This window comes from Tyto alba, unplaced genomic scaffold (genome assembly GCF_018691265.1).
Source record: "Tyto alba isolate M040663 unplaced genomic scaffold, T.alba_DEE_v4.0 Super-Scaffold_29, whole genome shotgun sequence".
NCBI classification, from domain to species: Eukaryota; Metazoa; Chordata; class Aves; order Strigiformes; family Tytonidae; genus Tyto; species Tyto alba.
Genome location: NW_024881303.1, coordinates 50618 through 67522, shown reverse-complemented (window position 1 = coordinate 67522; position 16905 = coordinate 50618). Strand labels below are relative to the sequence as shown.

At 41.8% G+C, this 16905-nt stretch overlaps 1 long non-coding RNA gene across 1 annotated transcript in view; it reads right to left on the bottom strand.

The window, feature by feature from the left end:
- Window positions 1-16243, bottom strand: part of LOC116960088 — a 162127-nt gene extending 145884 nt beyond the window's left edge. The window contains exons 1-2 of the long non-coding RNA XR_004406184.2: window positions 16171-16243; window positions 8392-8505 (exon numbers count right to left, since the gene is read on the bottom strand). This is a non-coding gene — a long non-coding RNA (uncharacterized LOC116960088). The remainder of the gene's footprint in view (window positions 1-8391; window positions 8506-16170) is intronic.
- Between the last annotated feature and the right edge of the window lie 662 nt (window positions 16244-16905).

The window sequence follows — 16905 nt, the reverse complement described above, 5'->3', positions numbered from 1 at the left end:
TGGCCTTTTTTGCATACTTAGCACTGATAAATGTGCTAATGAATGTATTTCTACTAAATGTAATTTCTAATAATTGTAATTTGGGATTTGCTTTTTTAATGGATGAAATGATGATTTCCATTTACTATTAGAGAAAAGGGAGGAGTAGTGATACCACTTCCTTTGAAGTAAGAGTTTAAGACAGTGTAACTTTTGGAATATCTAGAGTGTTCTTGAAGTTTGGCTTCTACTTATGATAAACATACATAACAGGACATGAGTCACAGCAAATCTGCTCTTTGATTTTGTGAGATTTTATGAGAGCAGGAAAAATGGATTCACATGAGTAGGTTAAGCCAAAACAGAAATATGTCAGGGCAGCCACCCAGAAGTTGATGAATTTGTCATCTGGCACAATAGTCCTAAATTGGAGTACTCCTGCATTTAGGGGCAAAAAAAATCATCTGTCTTCCTGAAGTTCACTGGTTTCAAGCTGAGAAGCTGTTTCTTAAGTGAGGAGTGAAAGCATAAAATTATTTGCTTCAAGGATGAAAGGTTGCCCAGAAATCCAATCAGAGATCTTTTCAGCAGAAGATCCTGAAACAATACAAAAGAAGGGATGTCATCTTGTCCCCCAGCAGTGTTTGTCAACATCTCTATTTGACTTTAAAGGACTTGCAGAAGTTCTTTCTGCAGTTATTCCTGAAACAACCAAGGTTCTTTTTCAAACACAAACACAGTTTTCACATGTCAGAAAACAGCTTTAATACTGTTCTCAGCTCCATATGAAGTTCACCCAAATGAACCAAGATATAACCCAGAAATGTGCTCTCTAAAATCCATGATGGTTTGTTAGCTCAGAGCGGTTTGTGTTTGTTTTCAATTAATAGTTTTATGCATGTAACAGTTTTGAAAATAAGTAATTTACTTCATGATAGTTGATATACAGTGCAGTGAAACACCACTTTATAGGAGCTCTTTGATAAAATTTTCAGATTGTCTGTGCATGCATATGAATATACCTGTAATTTCCTGAACAATTTTTATAATGCAGTCTACATTCAGCTGTTTCCATATTAGCAATTCACAATCGAATAGTGCAGTCAAGTATCCAAAATTCAAGAAAGCAAGTGTCAGCTATACAAAATTCCACATTTTCTCTACCACATTTTCACAACAACTCGAATGTGGTGCAGCCCCCAGCCCTGGGCAACCCTGAGATACGCTTTGCTGGTCCTCCTCAAGTTCTGAGGAGATTTCCTCAGGTGCCTATGATGCTGCCCACCCATGCAATGTTTGTGCACTGAAAATTACTTTGTCACAGTCTCCTCAACTCTTAAGAATATTATATTAGCTTATCTATTTCCAGAAATGTGCAGTGTCTTAGCACCATTGCACAACCATCCCCTCGTTTGTTCCCAGCACCGATCCTGAGGATATCTGCTTGGGCTGCTGCATCTGGTCACAAGCCTCCTAACCCCATAGGAGCTGACCCTTCTATTTCCTTAATAACATATGTTTCTGAAGTTTAACTGTAGCTCAATTTAACATTAAAACACCAGGACAGTTGCAGCACTGAAAATTAATTTGTCACAGCCTCCTCTTGTCATTTAACATGAAGTCCCAGCCTCTGTCACAGCATAGACCATTGGGACTCCACAGTCAGGACCAGGCTGCAAGTACTGTGCAGAGATCAAACACCCCTCTGTCCTGCAGCCACAGTAATTAGTGGACTTTTAGTATTTCATTTGCTCTGTCAATCTTGATTAAATTTCTGTTGCATGGGAAGGAGGTTCTTTGTGAACAGATGTTACAGTTTGATACTTTAAAAATAAATAATCATATCGAAGTTATATCTTCTGTTTGTGGGACAGTGTAGACATGTTCTGGCATTGAAGGATGCTCAAGCACAGAGAAAGACATGAAATATTTCCAGTGCAGTTACAATACGTATATTTTGTAACAGCTTGGGCAATGCTACTTCCAAATAAAATATTATTTATTCCCCCAAAATTTTCAAATCATGGTACAAGTGACCACAAATAATAGGATAAAATATCTGATTTTTTAAATGAAATCAGCAGTATGCTATGAGACAGTGAATTCTCAGTTGGTGGAAGAAAAGTGACTGACCATAATTGTAATTCACTCCCTGAGGCTTTTGACAAAATGTTTCTTACGAAGACAGACAATCACTGTGGAAGGTGAGGCAGCACCTGTGATGTCACTGGAGTCACAGCGGGAAGGAAAATTCACATGGAAAGGTCCCAAATTTGGAAAGTGTTGTGAAAGGATGGTCACTGCCTCCATGTCTGTGTTTCCATTAAATTCAAGGGTATACATGAGTGGGGAGAAGATACTTTGGGTGGTTCTGGTAACAATGAAATGTTAGTAAACATGAAAAGCTGTTGTCCCCCACTGCAGCAGCGGCTGACACACACTAGGTTGACATCTTCACAAACTCAGATATGATATGCCGTTAATAATTATTTCTCTGAGCAAGCACATAAGAATAAACTGTATGTTCTTTAAATACTTTTACTGGTGTTTTATTCTATTATACAAAGCTACATTTGTTTAAAGATTATATATATATATATAATGGACTTGCTCGAGCAGGGCCAGAGGAGGCCACGGAGATGCTGGGGGGGCTGGAGCAGCTCCCCTGGGGGGCCGGGCTGAGAGAGTTGGGGGGGTTCAGCCTGGAGAAGAGAAGGCTCCGGGGAGCCCTTCGAGTGGCCTCCCATAGCTTAAAGGGGGGACAGGGAAGGTGGGGGGGGACTCTGGATCAGGGGGTGGGGATGGGACAAGGGGTAATGGGTTTAAACTGCCAGAGGGCAGATTTAGGTGAGATCTGAGGCAGAAATTGTTCCCTGTGCGGGGGGTGAGGTGCTGGCCCAGGGTGCCCAGAGCAGCTGTGGGTGCCCCCTCCCTGGAAGGGTTCAAGGCCAGGTTGGACGGGGCTGGGAGCACCCTGGGCTGGGGGAAGGGGGCCCTGCCCGGGGCGGGGGGTGGCTCTGGGGGGGCTTTAAGGTCCCTTCCAACCCAAACCATTCTATGATTGTATTACATGATTCTGTATCTGTGTGCTCTTTATTTAAGTGTAACGTGTTAAAGCTCTTTATCAGTCTTGTTATGCACACATAGTGTGACATCTTGTAAAATGTTCTACCACTGAATGCAAACACAAAATTTCACTGTGTAAAGATATACTGAAGACCCCTTGTTCAGAAGAGTCCACTGACTCAGTCCACTCAATGTTTGTTTGCTCCCTAAAGAAAGAAAGGGTAGCTGTCTGAGTATTGCACAGGAGTTACACAGCTCCTGTGGCTTTGCTTCAGTGGGATTTCCCTTTATATTATAGGACACTTTACAGAATGGGAATGACTGTTCTTTAGTTTTTTCCTACATATATGGAAATAATTAAAGGAAGGGTAGGAGGAATAAGAACCATCGTTATAGTTTTCTACAGGCCTAGATAATGAAAAGACCATCAAGATACAATTACAAAGTAGCTACTCCATATCTGCAAATAAGAGAAGGATTGAGGTTTTTTGAGACAGTTATGAGAAATTTCATGCTTGAAATACACCCAGGCAGGTACTTGATTTCTTATTCTGTAGACCTATGCCTCAAACGGTATTAAAATCCATTGAAACTTGGCGTTGTTGGTCTTCTGAGCATTTCCAAAAATTCAACAATGGCCAGGAAAAGAAGGAACATAATGAAAGTGTTGTAAAAGGGCACACCTCCATTCATCACTGTCTCACATTCTCATTAGGGTGTAGCACACAAGAGAGTGTCTAGGAGTTCCCATCAAAATTACTGAGCTCAGCAATTAGGACAAATGAGAAGTAAAATAATTTCCAGCAGCCCTTCAGATTGTTAAAATTGAATAAAGAATGATGAACAAGTATACACACAGGATACAATTTAAACAGTCACATTCCATCTGTAAAGGACACTGAAAAAGAATTGCATAGCTGTATAGAACAATCTAAATATGTGTGGAAGCAAACCAAAATATTCAGGTCTCAGACAGTAAAAGACAACAGCTGTTTCCTTATCAAAGAGAATAAGAATATTAAGATTTTTTTTTTTTTTTTTTAAAAAAAGATTTGATTGAAACAGGAAGCTTCTGCAACTGAAGGAGTGGGAATGTATGTATAAAAGGGAAAGCAAGCAGTGATCTTCATTTAGGAAGATCACAGTTGGCATCACTAACAGCCCCAAATCAGATCTCCAGCAATCTATCTTTAGTAAAACTACAAGATTAAAGGGTCAGGATGGAGATAAACTGTCCTCTGGTCCAGTTCTGGCCTGCTGACATAAGAGATCTTGCAGCTTCCAGAATGCAGATGGCACAAAAACATTCCAGGTATGTGGAGCTGTGTACAAATTGCACAGCAAGAAACTGGCTGCCAGCACTCCCATTTCTCCCCCTGGTTCCTAGCCCAGGAAGCCAAAACTTGAGAGGAGGCACTCACGCTGGTCAAGGCATCATAATCATTGTCTGTACGGGCATTGCAGCGGAACACTTGCAGAGACTACGTGGCTTGAAGCATGGGTACAGGCCATCCATACTGCAGGAGCACAGCAAAACCGGTCAGGTGACGGTGAGGGACAGCAGCATACAGCTTCCTCAACATACAGGGAGAATTTACGTGATCTGCCAGATTACAGAATATCCAGGCATGCAGATTTAGCTCAAGTACACCAGAGCTAGAATAACTAACTCTTCTCATTAGCTGTTTATTCCAGTGCCTAGCTCCTACCAGGTCCATTTTAAGATCTTGGGTTTGTGTCAGAAAAATCTCTAAGTATTTGATCCCTAACCAACCTCTTTATGCACTCATGGTACTTCAGTGTTCCATGATACCACTAAAATTGTCTCTCTTCCACACAGGACCATCCTTGCATCCTGGCATCCAGAGGCCTTTGCAAAGTTTGTTTAAAGCTTTATGCTGTGGTGGAGGAGTTCCAAATTAAAGTCTAAGAAGCTCACAAAAATAATGAGAATTAACGATTTTCTAAGAGATTAACCTCTCCAGTGACACGGATGTCTCCCTGGGCATATGACAGATGACTTGTGACAGTTCAACATTTGTATTAAAGCTTAATGAAAAATGCTTTGTAGGTTTTCCAGTCATTTTCAAAAGTCATCTGGTGAAATTTTCTGAAAAGCTACTGAAATGATCAATCTGATCTCTTATCTCTTCTAAAGTACAGGAACAGCAGAACAGCGTCCTCAGTAGCAACTCTGTCACTCTGCATACACATTTGCTGTCACACAGGCATCACAGCAAAAAGTAGCTTCCCAATTTCCCTCCCTCCTGATTCACATTAGGAAAAAGTTTAGGGAAAAAACCCAAGCACCCAATCTCCTGAAAATGAACTATATCTCCAGATTAAATCAGAGACTGCTTCCCATTCATTCCTTGATCCTTGGAGCAACCAAGCAAAACCTGCTCTAGCTGCCAGTGTGATGGCCCCTCAAGCTCTCCCCCATCTATCCCAGCTGGCCGGTTCCAAGGTTGGCTTCTTCACTGATAAGAGTTGTTGTGCACAAAGCTACCAGCAAGAGTTGCCCTTCTTCTTGTGGGACCTTCCTTTAAGCAGAGGCTTCCCTGCTTGGAGAGCCCTACTGTAAAACTATCCCACAGGAAAAAAAAAAAAAAATCCCTGGCTTTGCTATTCTCTCTGAAGTCACTCCACACCAAACAAATGCTACAGTGAAAATGTGATGAGCTTATTTTACCAAACTTCTAAGCATAGAACTCTGTCATTTGAAGGCAGGTGTAGAAAAAGTGAAATAATTGTGTGCCTTATATTTACATCTCACTTTTGTTTTCAAGACAATTTCTTTTTGTTTTATAGCATCACAGAATGCTTTGGTTGGAAGGGACCTTAAAGATCATCTAGTAGTTCCAACCACCCTGCCATGGGCAGGGACATCTTCCACTAGACCTGTTTGCTCAAAGCTGCATCCAACCTGGCCTTGAACCCTTCCGGGGAGGGGGCAGCCACAGCGTCCCTGGGTAAACTGTTCCAGTGTCTCACCACTCCCATCAAAGAATTTCTTCCTGATATTTAATCTAAACCTACCCTCTTTCAGTTTAAAACCGTTGCCCCTTGTCCTGTCACTACAGGACCTAGCAGGCCCTGTTGTTCTTGTAAGTCCCCTTTATACATTGAAAGACAGCAATAAGGTCTCCCCAGAACCTTCTCTTCTCCAGGCTGAACAATCCCAACTCTCTCAGCCTTTTGTCATAGAAGCATTCAAGCCCTCTGATGATTTCTGTGGCTTCCTCTGGACTTGCTTCAATAGGACTGTCTTTCTTGTGTTGGGACCTCAGAGCTGGACACAGTACTACAGGTGGGATTTAATTTCTAATTCCTTGAAACACTCCTTTGTATCTTTTTTTCCTAAAAATCTTTACCAATAGTCCACAGTTAAGTGGGTCTGTGTTCTTAGAAGATTCTGATATCAGAACTATGGAACATTGTAAATAGCTAAGTGTACCCAAATCAAAGTTCAGTTAAGGCTGAAGTGGAGAATTAATTCATGGTGTATGGAAAGATGGGAGTCCCCAGTGCAGCAAACAAACGCCTTTGTGCTACCCAGCAGCAGCTCCCAGCAGTGACCATGCTCACGAGACATCCTGCCTGGGATAGTCAGAGCAGCACCTCTTTGTTAGTAATTGTTAACTCCTTCCCAAAGTCACATTTTTGTGTTCTTCAGGGGATGGAAATTGCAGCTGCTTTTACTGATGACGCCCCCTTCTTTCCTTTGCACTTACTGAGACCAAAGCCCAAAGGTGTCAGAATAAGGCAGTGTGCTTAGAGGCCACATTCTGGCCTGTATTTGTGCTCTAACTTGCATTACGGCCCTTACAAACCTGCTGCATTTCTGATACCACCACATTTCTTCAAGTTACAATCTTAATTCACTGTAATAAATTTGCTTGGTAGTTTTTGCACATTTACAGCATCCAGAGAATAAATAGCATGATTAACATACTGCATTTTTCATATAAAAAAGTTCCTGAATGGTTACTTTAAGCAAAAAATTCATTCAGCCATGAACAGCACTACCATAACGCTTGAGAAAGTAATCAATTGAGTGCAAATTCTGAAGCAGCCATCACAGTATATCTTGTTTAGACTTTAGCATTATGTAGGCTCTTCAAATTTAACTTTGTTGTTCCTGTGTTTGTATTTCTGGAAGATATTCTTGGTTAAACATAATTATTTTCTAATTCAAAGACATCAGAAAATGAAGAATCCAGCACTTCTCTCCAAAGTTGGTTCCAGTGCTTAATTATGTTCGGTATTAAAATCACAGCAAATAAGTTATACAGATTTGTGTGAGATAAGCTGACAGCCTCTGAGCATTTTGCACTTTCCCTCCCTTGGTTGTTGATGTAGACCCATGTGTCTGCATGCTATCCCTTCTGTGAAGTACAGAATTTAATCTCTGTATTTGATCTTGTTCCACTAGAGGTAATGCAAACCTATTCTGACTCGCTTGTAGGTAAATGTAAGAAACTATTGCAGTATTGCAAGTTTTCACATTTGCAGTATTTACCAAGACATACTGCGGAAATATGTCAATAAAACATTCTCCCCACCCAGTTGGCAATCTGTTCTGCACTAAATTTATGAATAGCTGCCTAACTGCAATTAATCTGACACAAAATATTCTAACATAAACAATACGTTTCTGAGACAGTCACAACTTGTTTTAACAGCACTTGTCAGAGAAAAAGCAAAAGCTCATGCAAAATTAATTATTCACTGGGAATGTCACTGAAGTGGAGTCTAGTTAGAATAAATCAAGGAATCTTAGTTTTATTTCTCACTCCATTCTGTTAAATGTAAATGCATAAATAAAAGAAGTGCAAGGTGCTTTATGTAAATAAAACTGATAATCCAGATTCAGTGCACTCCATAATCCTGTTAAAACTACTTCATTTTCTGTTAGTTTAAATGTATATACTTTCTAAAAAATACAAGAAAATCTTTGTGAAAATTACAGTTGAAGCTAGCACTAGTGTTTAATGATACTCTGAATATAACATTACCCAGGGGGAAGCATTTTTATTAGCCTGAATTACTCAACAGAACAAGTAACCAGGCCTTTAATTAATCACTGTTGAGTTGTTACCTAACAGTTTCTCAGAGAAATATTTATACTCTGCCTGTTACCCTGAAATTGCTATGCAAATTTCTACATTTGTAGGTGTCATGGTTTGAGCCTGCTCGGCAGCTAAATGCCCCGCAGTCGCTCACCCACCCTCCCCCCACTTGGGAACGGGGAGGGAACCGGAGGGGCAAAGGGAGACTCGCGGGTTGAGATAAAAACAGTTCAGTAACAGAATAACATGGTAATAGTATAAATGGGTGACATACCGTTCAGTACAGTACAGTTGCTCACCAGCTGCCTGCTCCCAGACGGCAACCCCGAACACAAAGGCACAGCTGCCACACTCCCAGAAGTGAGAGCCCCTCCCGGCTCACTCCTTCCTGTATAGAGTGAACATAATGTCACATGACATGGAATATCGGCCAGTCCGGGCCCAGCACTCCAGCTGTGCTACTCCAGCTGTGCTCCCCCCGCCCCCACACACAGGCAAGGGCTCTCAGACCTGGAGAGCCTCTGGAACTTCAGCGTGCTTCAGCACTCCTCCAGCTACCAAACCAACATGAACTCTATTCCAGCCCGAACCAGGACAGTAGGAGTAAAATTAGCACTAACAGCACTATCTACTGCCAGAAGAAGATTTAAACAGGATTTGGTGAGGCCACTTATATGTGATTCAGACTGACTTCTGTACTGACAGTCATGACATGATCATTTGTTATTACAAGGAATTTATTTTTATTATACAAAGTATCATTATACATAATATATATTGATTATACATAATATACATGTAAACAATGTGTATATTATATAATATAATTATCATTATAATAATACAAGTATTTATAATTGATTTAATAAACTATATATACTAATTATCATTAATTATACAAATACAGTTCAACCATACGCTTTCTGGATCTTTGCTGGGTAGGGGCTTATACTCAGCAGACCCGGTCCACTGTGGGCTCAATGACTTCTGGAGATCATTTCTGCTGCTCTATGCATAATACCTGTCTCTCAGGAATAACATTTTTCTGCCAGTTAGGTCAAGAGAGATTATAGCAGTTGGGTTTTTCTTGGTTCTGCTTTTTGTTTTTTTCCTCCCTAGAATTCTGTAATCCCTTCCTTTTCAGATCATCCTGCGAGGTTTAGGGTGCCCCTCTTTTGGCTACAGTCTTATTCATTTCTAACCAAGGCTCAGAACTCATGACGAATTATCACTGTATAATAAATTAAGATATAGGAAATCTAATTACCTCAGATTTTCATTACTTTTGTTTTCTTGATAAGATAACTCCTACTGATTTCCAGTTTCCAGTCTTTTTTTGATGCTACAGATCCAGCTTTAATTCTAGTAAGGCCTGTAGCTTTAAAACTGGTCCAAAATAGAGACTCTTACTTTATAAATGACAAGGATTTATGACTTATCCAAGGGAAATCATGCCTGACCAATTTGATTGTCTTCTATGCTGAGATGACTGGCTCTGTGGATGAGGGTTGATCAGCAGACTTCATTAGCTTTTAATTTAGGAAGGCATTTGACATATATTTTCATAAAATCGAAGTGCCAAAATTGGCAAGAAATGGATTTGATGGGTGTACTGCAGCGTGTGTGGAAAATTTGCTGACCCCTTGTTTTAGAAAGCAGGAGATAGGAGAACAAAGTCCAGGTGACAGATATTTATAAATTGTAATCCTCAGGATTCTGGGGCCAATGCTGTTAAACTTCTTCATTAATGATCTGGTTGGTGGGACAGAACACATCTTCAGCAGTCTCATGGGTGGTCCTGCTAGGATAGGGCACCTGGAGAAACACTGTATGTTGAAATGAGTCTTGATCTTGTATGTTGACTACCTGCATATAAGGTAAGAAAATGCTAGAGGTAAAAGTGTAGCTAATTGAAACTAGGCTGAGGACTGAAGGTTTTATTAGAAAGGTATCTTTTAGAAAATTTATAAGTAAACAACATGAAGCAGATAAATGAAATTTTTTTGTTTTGTTTTTTCAGCTTGTTGGTAGAGTCGATCCAGCTACATCAAATTAAGACCCACAGCAGAGGTCATTGCAGGATCAGGTTTGGAAAAGAGCCTGGACAAGAAAGCATCAAGTTCCTTTAAAAGTTCAAGAGATTTATTAAGATTTCAAGTATACAAGGAAGAAAGGTTGGGAAAGCCATCAGAAGAAGATTAAACATGAATTAAAGTAGAACATCCAGCTTTCAAAAATTAGGAAAACACAAATTGATGGTCAGAATGGTGAGAAGAAAGAACATTTTGGATTAATTGACTACGATAATCTAATGAGGATGATTCTGTGTTACAGTTTGCAGAGTTGGCATATGACTAATTACAATTCTGAACATTTTTGGTAAGAAGTAGGTACTATATGGAAAACTTTTACAGAAGCGGATACAGAAAAATGATCTAAGGTCCAGAATATCTGATTCTGATTGTATGAAAATGCCTGTTTTAAAATGGTGGGATGAAATTTTCCAGGTAGAGGAGGGAGAGGTCCTGAACAACTACTGAACTAAGTGATCTACTGAAATGAAAGGTCTTTGCATTACACCTCTCTGATCCTTCTCCATATTCCTGACTGCTGATAGGGTGAACTAGTGTGCAGTAGGGTTGGTGCATGTGGCATTTTTTTTTACATTAAATATGAGCTAGGAAAAAAGGTCTACAGAGTGCTTTATTAAGATTTTAAGATTAAAAAGGCACCCTAGGAGTATGTGAAGACTCTGACAGCAACCTAATAAAATGTGACATAGCTTGGCTTTGAAGTAACATCTAGGGATTAGTCTGCACACTTCTATGCCATAGTTTCATTATTTATTGCTGCTGACTTTTACAAAATCTTGAAAGAGACACAGAATTACATGAACTGAGAAGTACATTTGCCCTTCACATCTCAACTAAAAGAAACTGAATTGAACACAGACTTTGAAAGGAGTAGTGAAAAGCAAGTTATGTATTTAGGTATCTATATATTTTAAACAGATAGTAAGTCAACAGCAAGCCAACTGAGCAACTGTACAGGAGTTCTGGTAAAATGACACTATCCCCAAATTCCAGGTTTGCTGCAAGGCCATTCTCACAGCAAGTGGCAGGAATACCTGTAAATGGTCAGTAGCCTCTGACTAAATCTACTTTATGACTGATCAGAAATCAGACACAGAAGCCAATATCACATTAGAATTTCTTCTGTGAGTCACATGGGGTTTTAAAAGGTTTAAGTTTGTGAGAAAGTACATTTTATGCAAACCACAGCCTTAATTTTAACAGGCGTTAATGAATGTTTCAGCAACTACTTTTTTTTCACATGAATCTGTGAAGTTCTTTCACCTAAATACTAGAATTCACACAACAATCCAAACGCAAATTACAGCTTGGCAAATAAGTAAAATGGCACATTTATCACTCATTTCTTTTCCGTTCTTGGGCTATGGTTTCCAAGAACCTTCATTAGTTTCTTGTGAATTTCCTCCTGTTTGGACTTTCAGAAGGATTTTGAAACTCAGCACCAAGCAGAGCCCCTTTTTCTCAGGTGTTGGCTTTTCCCAAAAACTTTAATAGATTTGTGAGACAGTTTCTCTCTACAGGATACTTTGATACCTCCACTGCTTTAGGTCCTGTTCATTCTTGTGTCTGCTTGTTCCATTATTTATTATATATAAATTTATTATAACCCCCTCAGTTAAATACGAAAGTTAAACTGTCATGCATATATCCTCCACCAAAATAATTAAAACGTGGCAAAATACCTGTATCCTTGTTGTCTTTTGGTACCAAGAGAATTCAAAATGGTACGTTACATGCTAATGTTTGCAAGATCTACTATTTCATAACCCATTTCATTTGGACAGGACCATCTCCTTCCTCTGATGGCTTTAGTATTCCTAAAACCTACACCAGTATGATAACATTGCATTTTTCACTGCATTTCCAATAAAGCTTAAGCTGGTTTGATTGAGGTCAATAATGCCCCAGGAGAAAGGAGACCTTTCTTTATCCTACACTCACAGGATCAAAGATCATAACTTTTTCTCTTCAAAATATTCTTTTGGAAGAACCTCATCTCTTTCCCCATCTGTCCCTACTGCCTTTAATTCAGGATTACAGGCAGGCTAACTAAAATCCCAGCAATTCCTGAAAGCATGAGTTATACTGCTCCAAAGCACAGCCTCCTGTAAAGCCTACACAGTAAGCTGCAGCTGAACAGCAGATCAGCTGGAGTTAATTGCCTCTTACACCAGCTGTGCTCCTCTGCTGTCCTGCACTCCTTGCTTGTTGCTCATCAACTCTGTGAAGCAAAGGCAGCTGTGCTCCTTTTTCCTCCCCATCCCCTTCCACAATGTGACTGGGCTGAGTTTTAGGAATTACAGGTAATTAATGTTGGAGATAATAGCACATAGAGTGCAACAGGAGAATGACAACACAAATTTCAGTTCTTTCAATGGTTTGCAATCAAGTTACCCTCCTGTAGCTTTGCTAGGAGATATTAAACAGTCTGCATAAAAGAAGTCTTAGGCATTTTGCCACCAGTTTCCCTGAAAAATACATCAAATTCATTCAACATATACCAAGTTCTTCAACATCTATACTGTAATGACAGCTTGTGGTTTTAGTTTTTTGGTTTTTTTTTTTTTTTGTTTGAGTTCTATTTTATTTTTTGCGAAAGGCATTTGTTCATGGAAAAAACAAGATGTTTGAGGTAAAGTACCAGACTTGATGATTTGCCTGCCAAATATTTCTAATGAGTTTTAAAGTATTTAGAGAAGTATTTAGAGTATTGGGAGAAGAAGAGGGAATATTGTCACTTTTTATAACCTCATGAAAAAATGAAGGTTACAAATAAAATGAAGATTCAGTTCACTGAGGCTCATTTTTTCCCCCAGTATCTCTATGATAGCTGAGTTTCATTATAAACTGGGAGAGGAAAACTGTTCAGGAACAGAAAAAAAAGAAATGAAGCAATGCCAAAAAAAAAAAAAAAAAAAAGGTGTATTTTCTCAGAAGACAGAAAATCCCTTCCTGTTCATTTCTAAGTCATACATTTAAGACATTTAACAAGAGATTTTAAACCATTCTGCTCAGAGACAACTCTTAGATTGAGGACAGCAGCATCCCACCCCATCTGAGCTTACCTTTGTAAAGTCTTTCTGAGCTTAGTGCTGAACACAGAAAGTTGTGACAGATGTGCTAGCACTGAGCCCAGGAGTGCAGCCATAGAGGTAGGGCACACCGTACCTGTACAGCAGCACCAGCGAAAGGGAGTCAGTGCCTCTGCTTACGTGATTCCATTCCTTGCCCACTTGCCTGCAGGTTTCACATGCCATTTGCAGCATTTCATGCCATTTGCACCACTTCCAGAGTTACAAGCACTGAACAGTTGTGCCACACACTCAATATTCCCAATGAGAGAGTACTCTGGAGGCTGAGCTGAGACAATAAAGTCTCAGTAAGGACTCAAAAAGTGAGTCCATACAATTCATCTGGCTAGAAGTAGGTGGGTAATGCTGTCTCAGGTGTCATACTGATTGGCAGCAGTTCATCCTACAACCTTCTGTGAGGTGAACAAAACCGCAGATACCCAGTCAGAGGCTGCAACTATGTACCTGGACCAAGAAAAACATTGACTCTCATGTATACACTGCAACAACAAACAGGGTGTCTCATAACCACATCTTCCTCTGTTCTTCTTTCCCTTCTTGCAGCCTCATACGTTTGAGCAATGCCAGTAATGTGTCTCCCCAGCAGCATGCAGCACCTTGCACTACATCTGGCATGCTAGTCTTGAGCAGAAGAAGGGGCTGCACTCACCTTCGTGTGCAAAAGGCAATGCTTTGCTACGAGCTCAGAGGCCAGTGGTAATTTGAATCAGATGGTAAGAGTGGCTTTGGCATGTTTTCATGACTGCCCACCTGTACAGTTTATGGAAGCATGCGTGACAGCAGTCAAGAGAAAAAAGGTAGGGAAAAAAAAAAAAAAGTCTCTGTTCACTGCAGGCTTAGTCTGCAGCCCTGATGGTCACCCCAGCTAGCTGTAGGCTGTACAAACCTAGCCAGAAGCTTGAGGTCTACAGAGAATTGGAAGGGCTTATTAGACAGTGCTTTGTGGTCACTTGGAAGCAGGGTGGTAGAGGTCAGCTGCGAACCAGCTATCTAGCTGAGCTAAACTGAGAGGAGTGGAGGCAACTGCCCAGACAGAGTTTCCAATCAGGGAAGCTGCTGTCCATGTGGAGGGCTGTGAATTCTGTTCCCCACACACCTGAGTGGAGGAGGGTACAAGCTCTGCCTTTGCAGGGTGAGATCTGGCAGGGGTCACTCAGGCAGTGGGTGGAGGAGCTGCAGAAGGAAGTCAGCAGGTTACACTATATTAGGGAAGGGGAACGAAGCACAAAGTATGATTCAAGGCTGTATTGGGATTACATGACAAGGTTTTGGTAGCTGGAGGGCTGAAGGGATCGCTTCTGTAAGATGACAGGAGCTTTCCCCATGTCTGACAGAGCCAGTTCCAGCCAGCTCCAAGAATACCTGCCGCTGCCCAAAACTGAGTTCATCGACATCAGTGGTAACAGCTCTGTGGTAAGACACTTAAGAAAGGGTAAAAACTGCTGTGCAACAGCAGCCAGGGGAGAGGAGTGAGAGTAGCAACTCAGACACAAAGGTCAGTGAAGAAGGAGGGGCAGGAGGTGCTCCAGGCACCAGAGCAGAGATTCTCTCACAGCCCGTGATGAAGACCATGGTGAGGCAGGCTGTGCCCTGCAGCCCATGGAGCTCCACAGTAGAGCAACTGCAGCCCATGGAGGACCGCACCAGAGCAAGGGGATGCTTGAAGGAGGCTATGACCCCTTGGGAAGCCCATGCTGGAGCAGGCTCCTGGCAGGACCTGTGGCCCCGTGGAGAGAGCAGCACACGCTGAGGCAGGTTTGCTGGCAGGAGCTGTGACCCCGTGGAGGACCCACGCTGGGACAGTCTGTTCCTGAAGGGCTGCACCCCATGGAAGGGACCCACACTGGAGCAGTTCATGAAGAACTGTAGCCCGTGGGAAGGATTAATTTTGGAGAATTTCATGGGGGATTGTCTCCTGTGGGAGGGACCTCACACTGGAGCAAGGGAAGAGTATGAAGAAGAAGGAGAAGCAGAGACGTGTGGTGAACTGACTGCAACCTGCATTCCCCATCCGCCCATGCCACTCAGGTTAGAAGAGGTAGAGAAGTTAGGAGTGAAGTTGAGCCCTGGAAGAAGGGAGGGGTGGGGGGAAGGTGTCTTTAGACTTGTTCTTATTTCTCATTAACATATTCTGATTTGATTGGCAATAAATTAAATTAATTTTTCCAAATTGAGTCTGTTTTGCCCACAACAGTAATTTCTGAGTCATCTCCCTGTCCTGATCTCGAGCCATGAGCTTTTTGTCATATGTTCTCCCCCTGTCCTGTTGAAGGAGAGGGGAGTGACAGAGCAGCTTGGTGGGCACCTGTCATCCAGCCCAGGTCAGTCCACCACAGAGGCATTGGAAGAAGAAACAGTAGGGCCTTGTGGCACTGACCTCCTAGGACTACCCGAAAAATGGGCATCAACAGCAAACAGACTGCACCTTGGAGATGGATGTGCCATGGTCTCTAGTGACTCATGGCAACAGAACGTCACTTCCCCTCATTTCCTCATATGTACCCAGCAGCAACAGATATGAAGACTTGGCAGTGGATGAAGCCAATGAGTGAGACTTACAGCTGGCCATTTACTGCCAGCTGCTCTGAGCCATAGAAGAAGACTGGAACAACTGAGTCAGATGGAGAGTCTCAGAGGCAAGAAGGGTGTTGTGGTTTGAGCCTACTCAGCAGCTAAATGCCACACAGCCGCTCACCCACCCTCACCCCACTTGGGAATGGGGAAGGAATCGGAGGGGCAAAGGGAGACTCGCGGGTTGAGACAAAAACAGTTTAATAATAGTAACAGAATAACACACTGACAGCAATATCAATAGGTAATGTACAATACAGCTGCTCACCACCCACCGACCGACCGACCGACACCCACCTGCTCCCAGCCAGCAATCCCGAACACAAAGCCGGCACAGCTGCCACACTCCCAGAAGTGAGGGCCCCTCCCGGCTCACTCCTTCCTGTATAGAGTGAACATAATGTCACATGACATGGAATATCAGCCAATCCCGGCCCAGCACTCCAGCTGTGCTCCCCCTTCCCCCACACACAGGTAAGGGCACTAGGACCTGGGGAGCCCCTGGGGTCTCAGTGTGCTGCAGCACTCCTCCAGCTACTAAAACAAACAGGAACTCTAGTCCAGCCCGGACCAGGACAAAGGGTCACCCAAATTTGCTGTTAGAATGGGACCTTACTTTTTATGTGGGCTGAATATTGTCTACAGGGCTGGATTTGGCTGGGAGAAGAAAACAGCTTGAAGATACAGACCACTGACTGCTGGTACACAAATAGTTTTTATTTGCACAATAAAAATATTAAAACATCTGGAAAATTGAACAGATGAATGTTCCAAACATCTGGGAGGCACTGGAACCTCAGATTTTTGGTTGCAGTTTTATGCTTTCAGCAAGCAACTAGAAGGGGGAAAAATGCATGAAGCAAAACCCTCTGTCTCTTGCAGAGCAGATGGTAGCTTGGGGAACACTTGGCTTCGGCTTATGCATCTAATTGAATTCAGATCTGCCTAGCACTACTCAGCACTCATTTGGCTCAAACTAATGTTTCTCTCCTCTCTTCACCATACAGCCACAGGTAGGCATTGTCAGTCTGT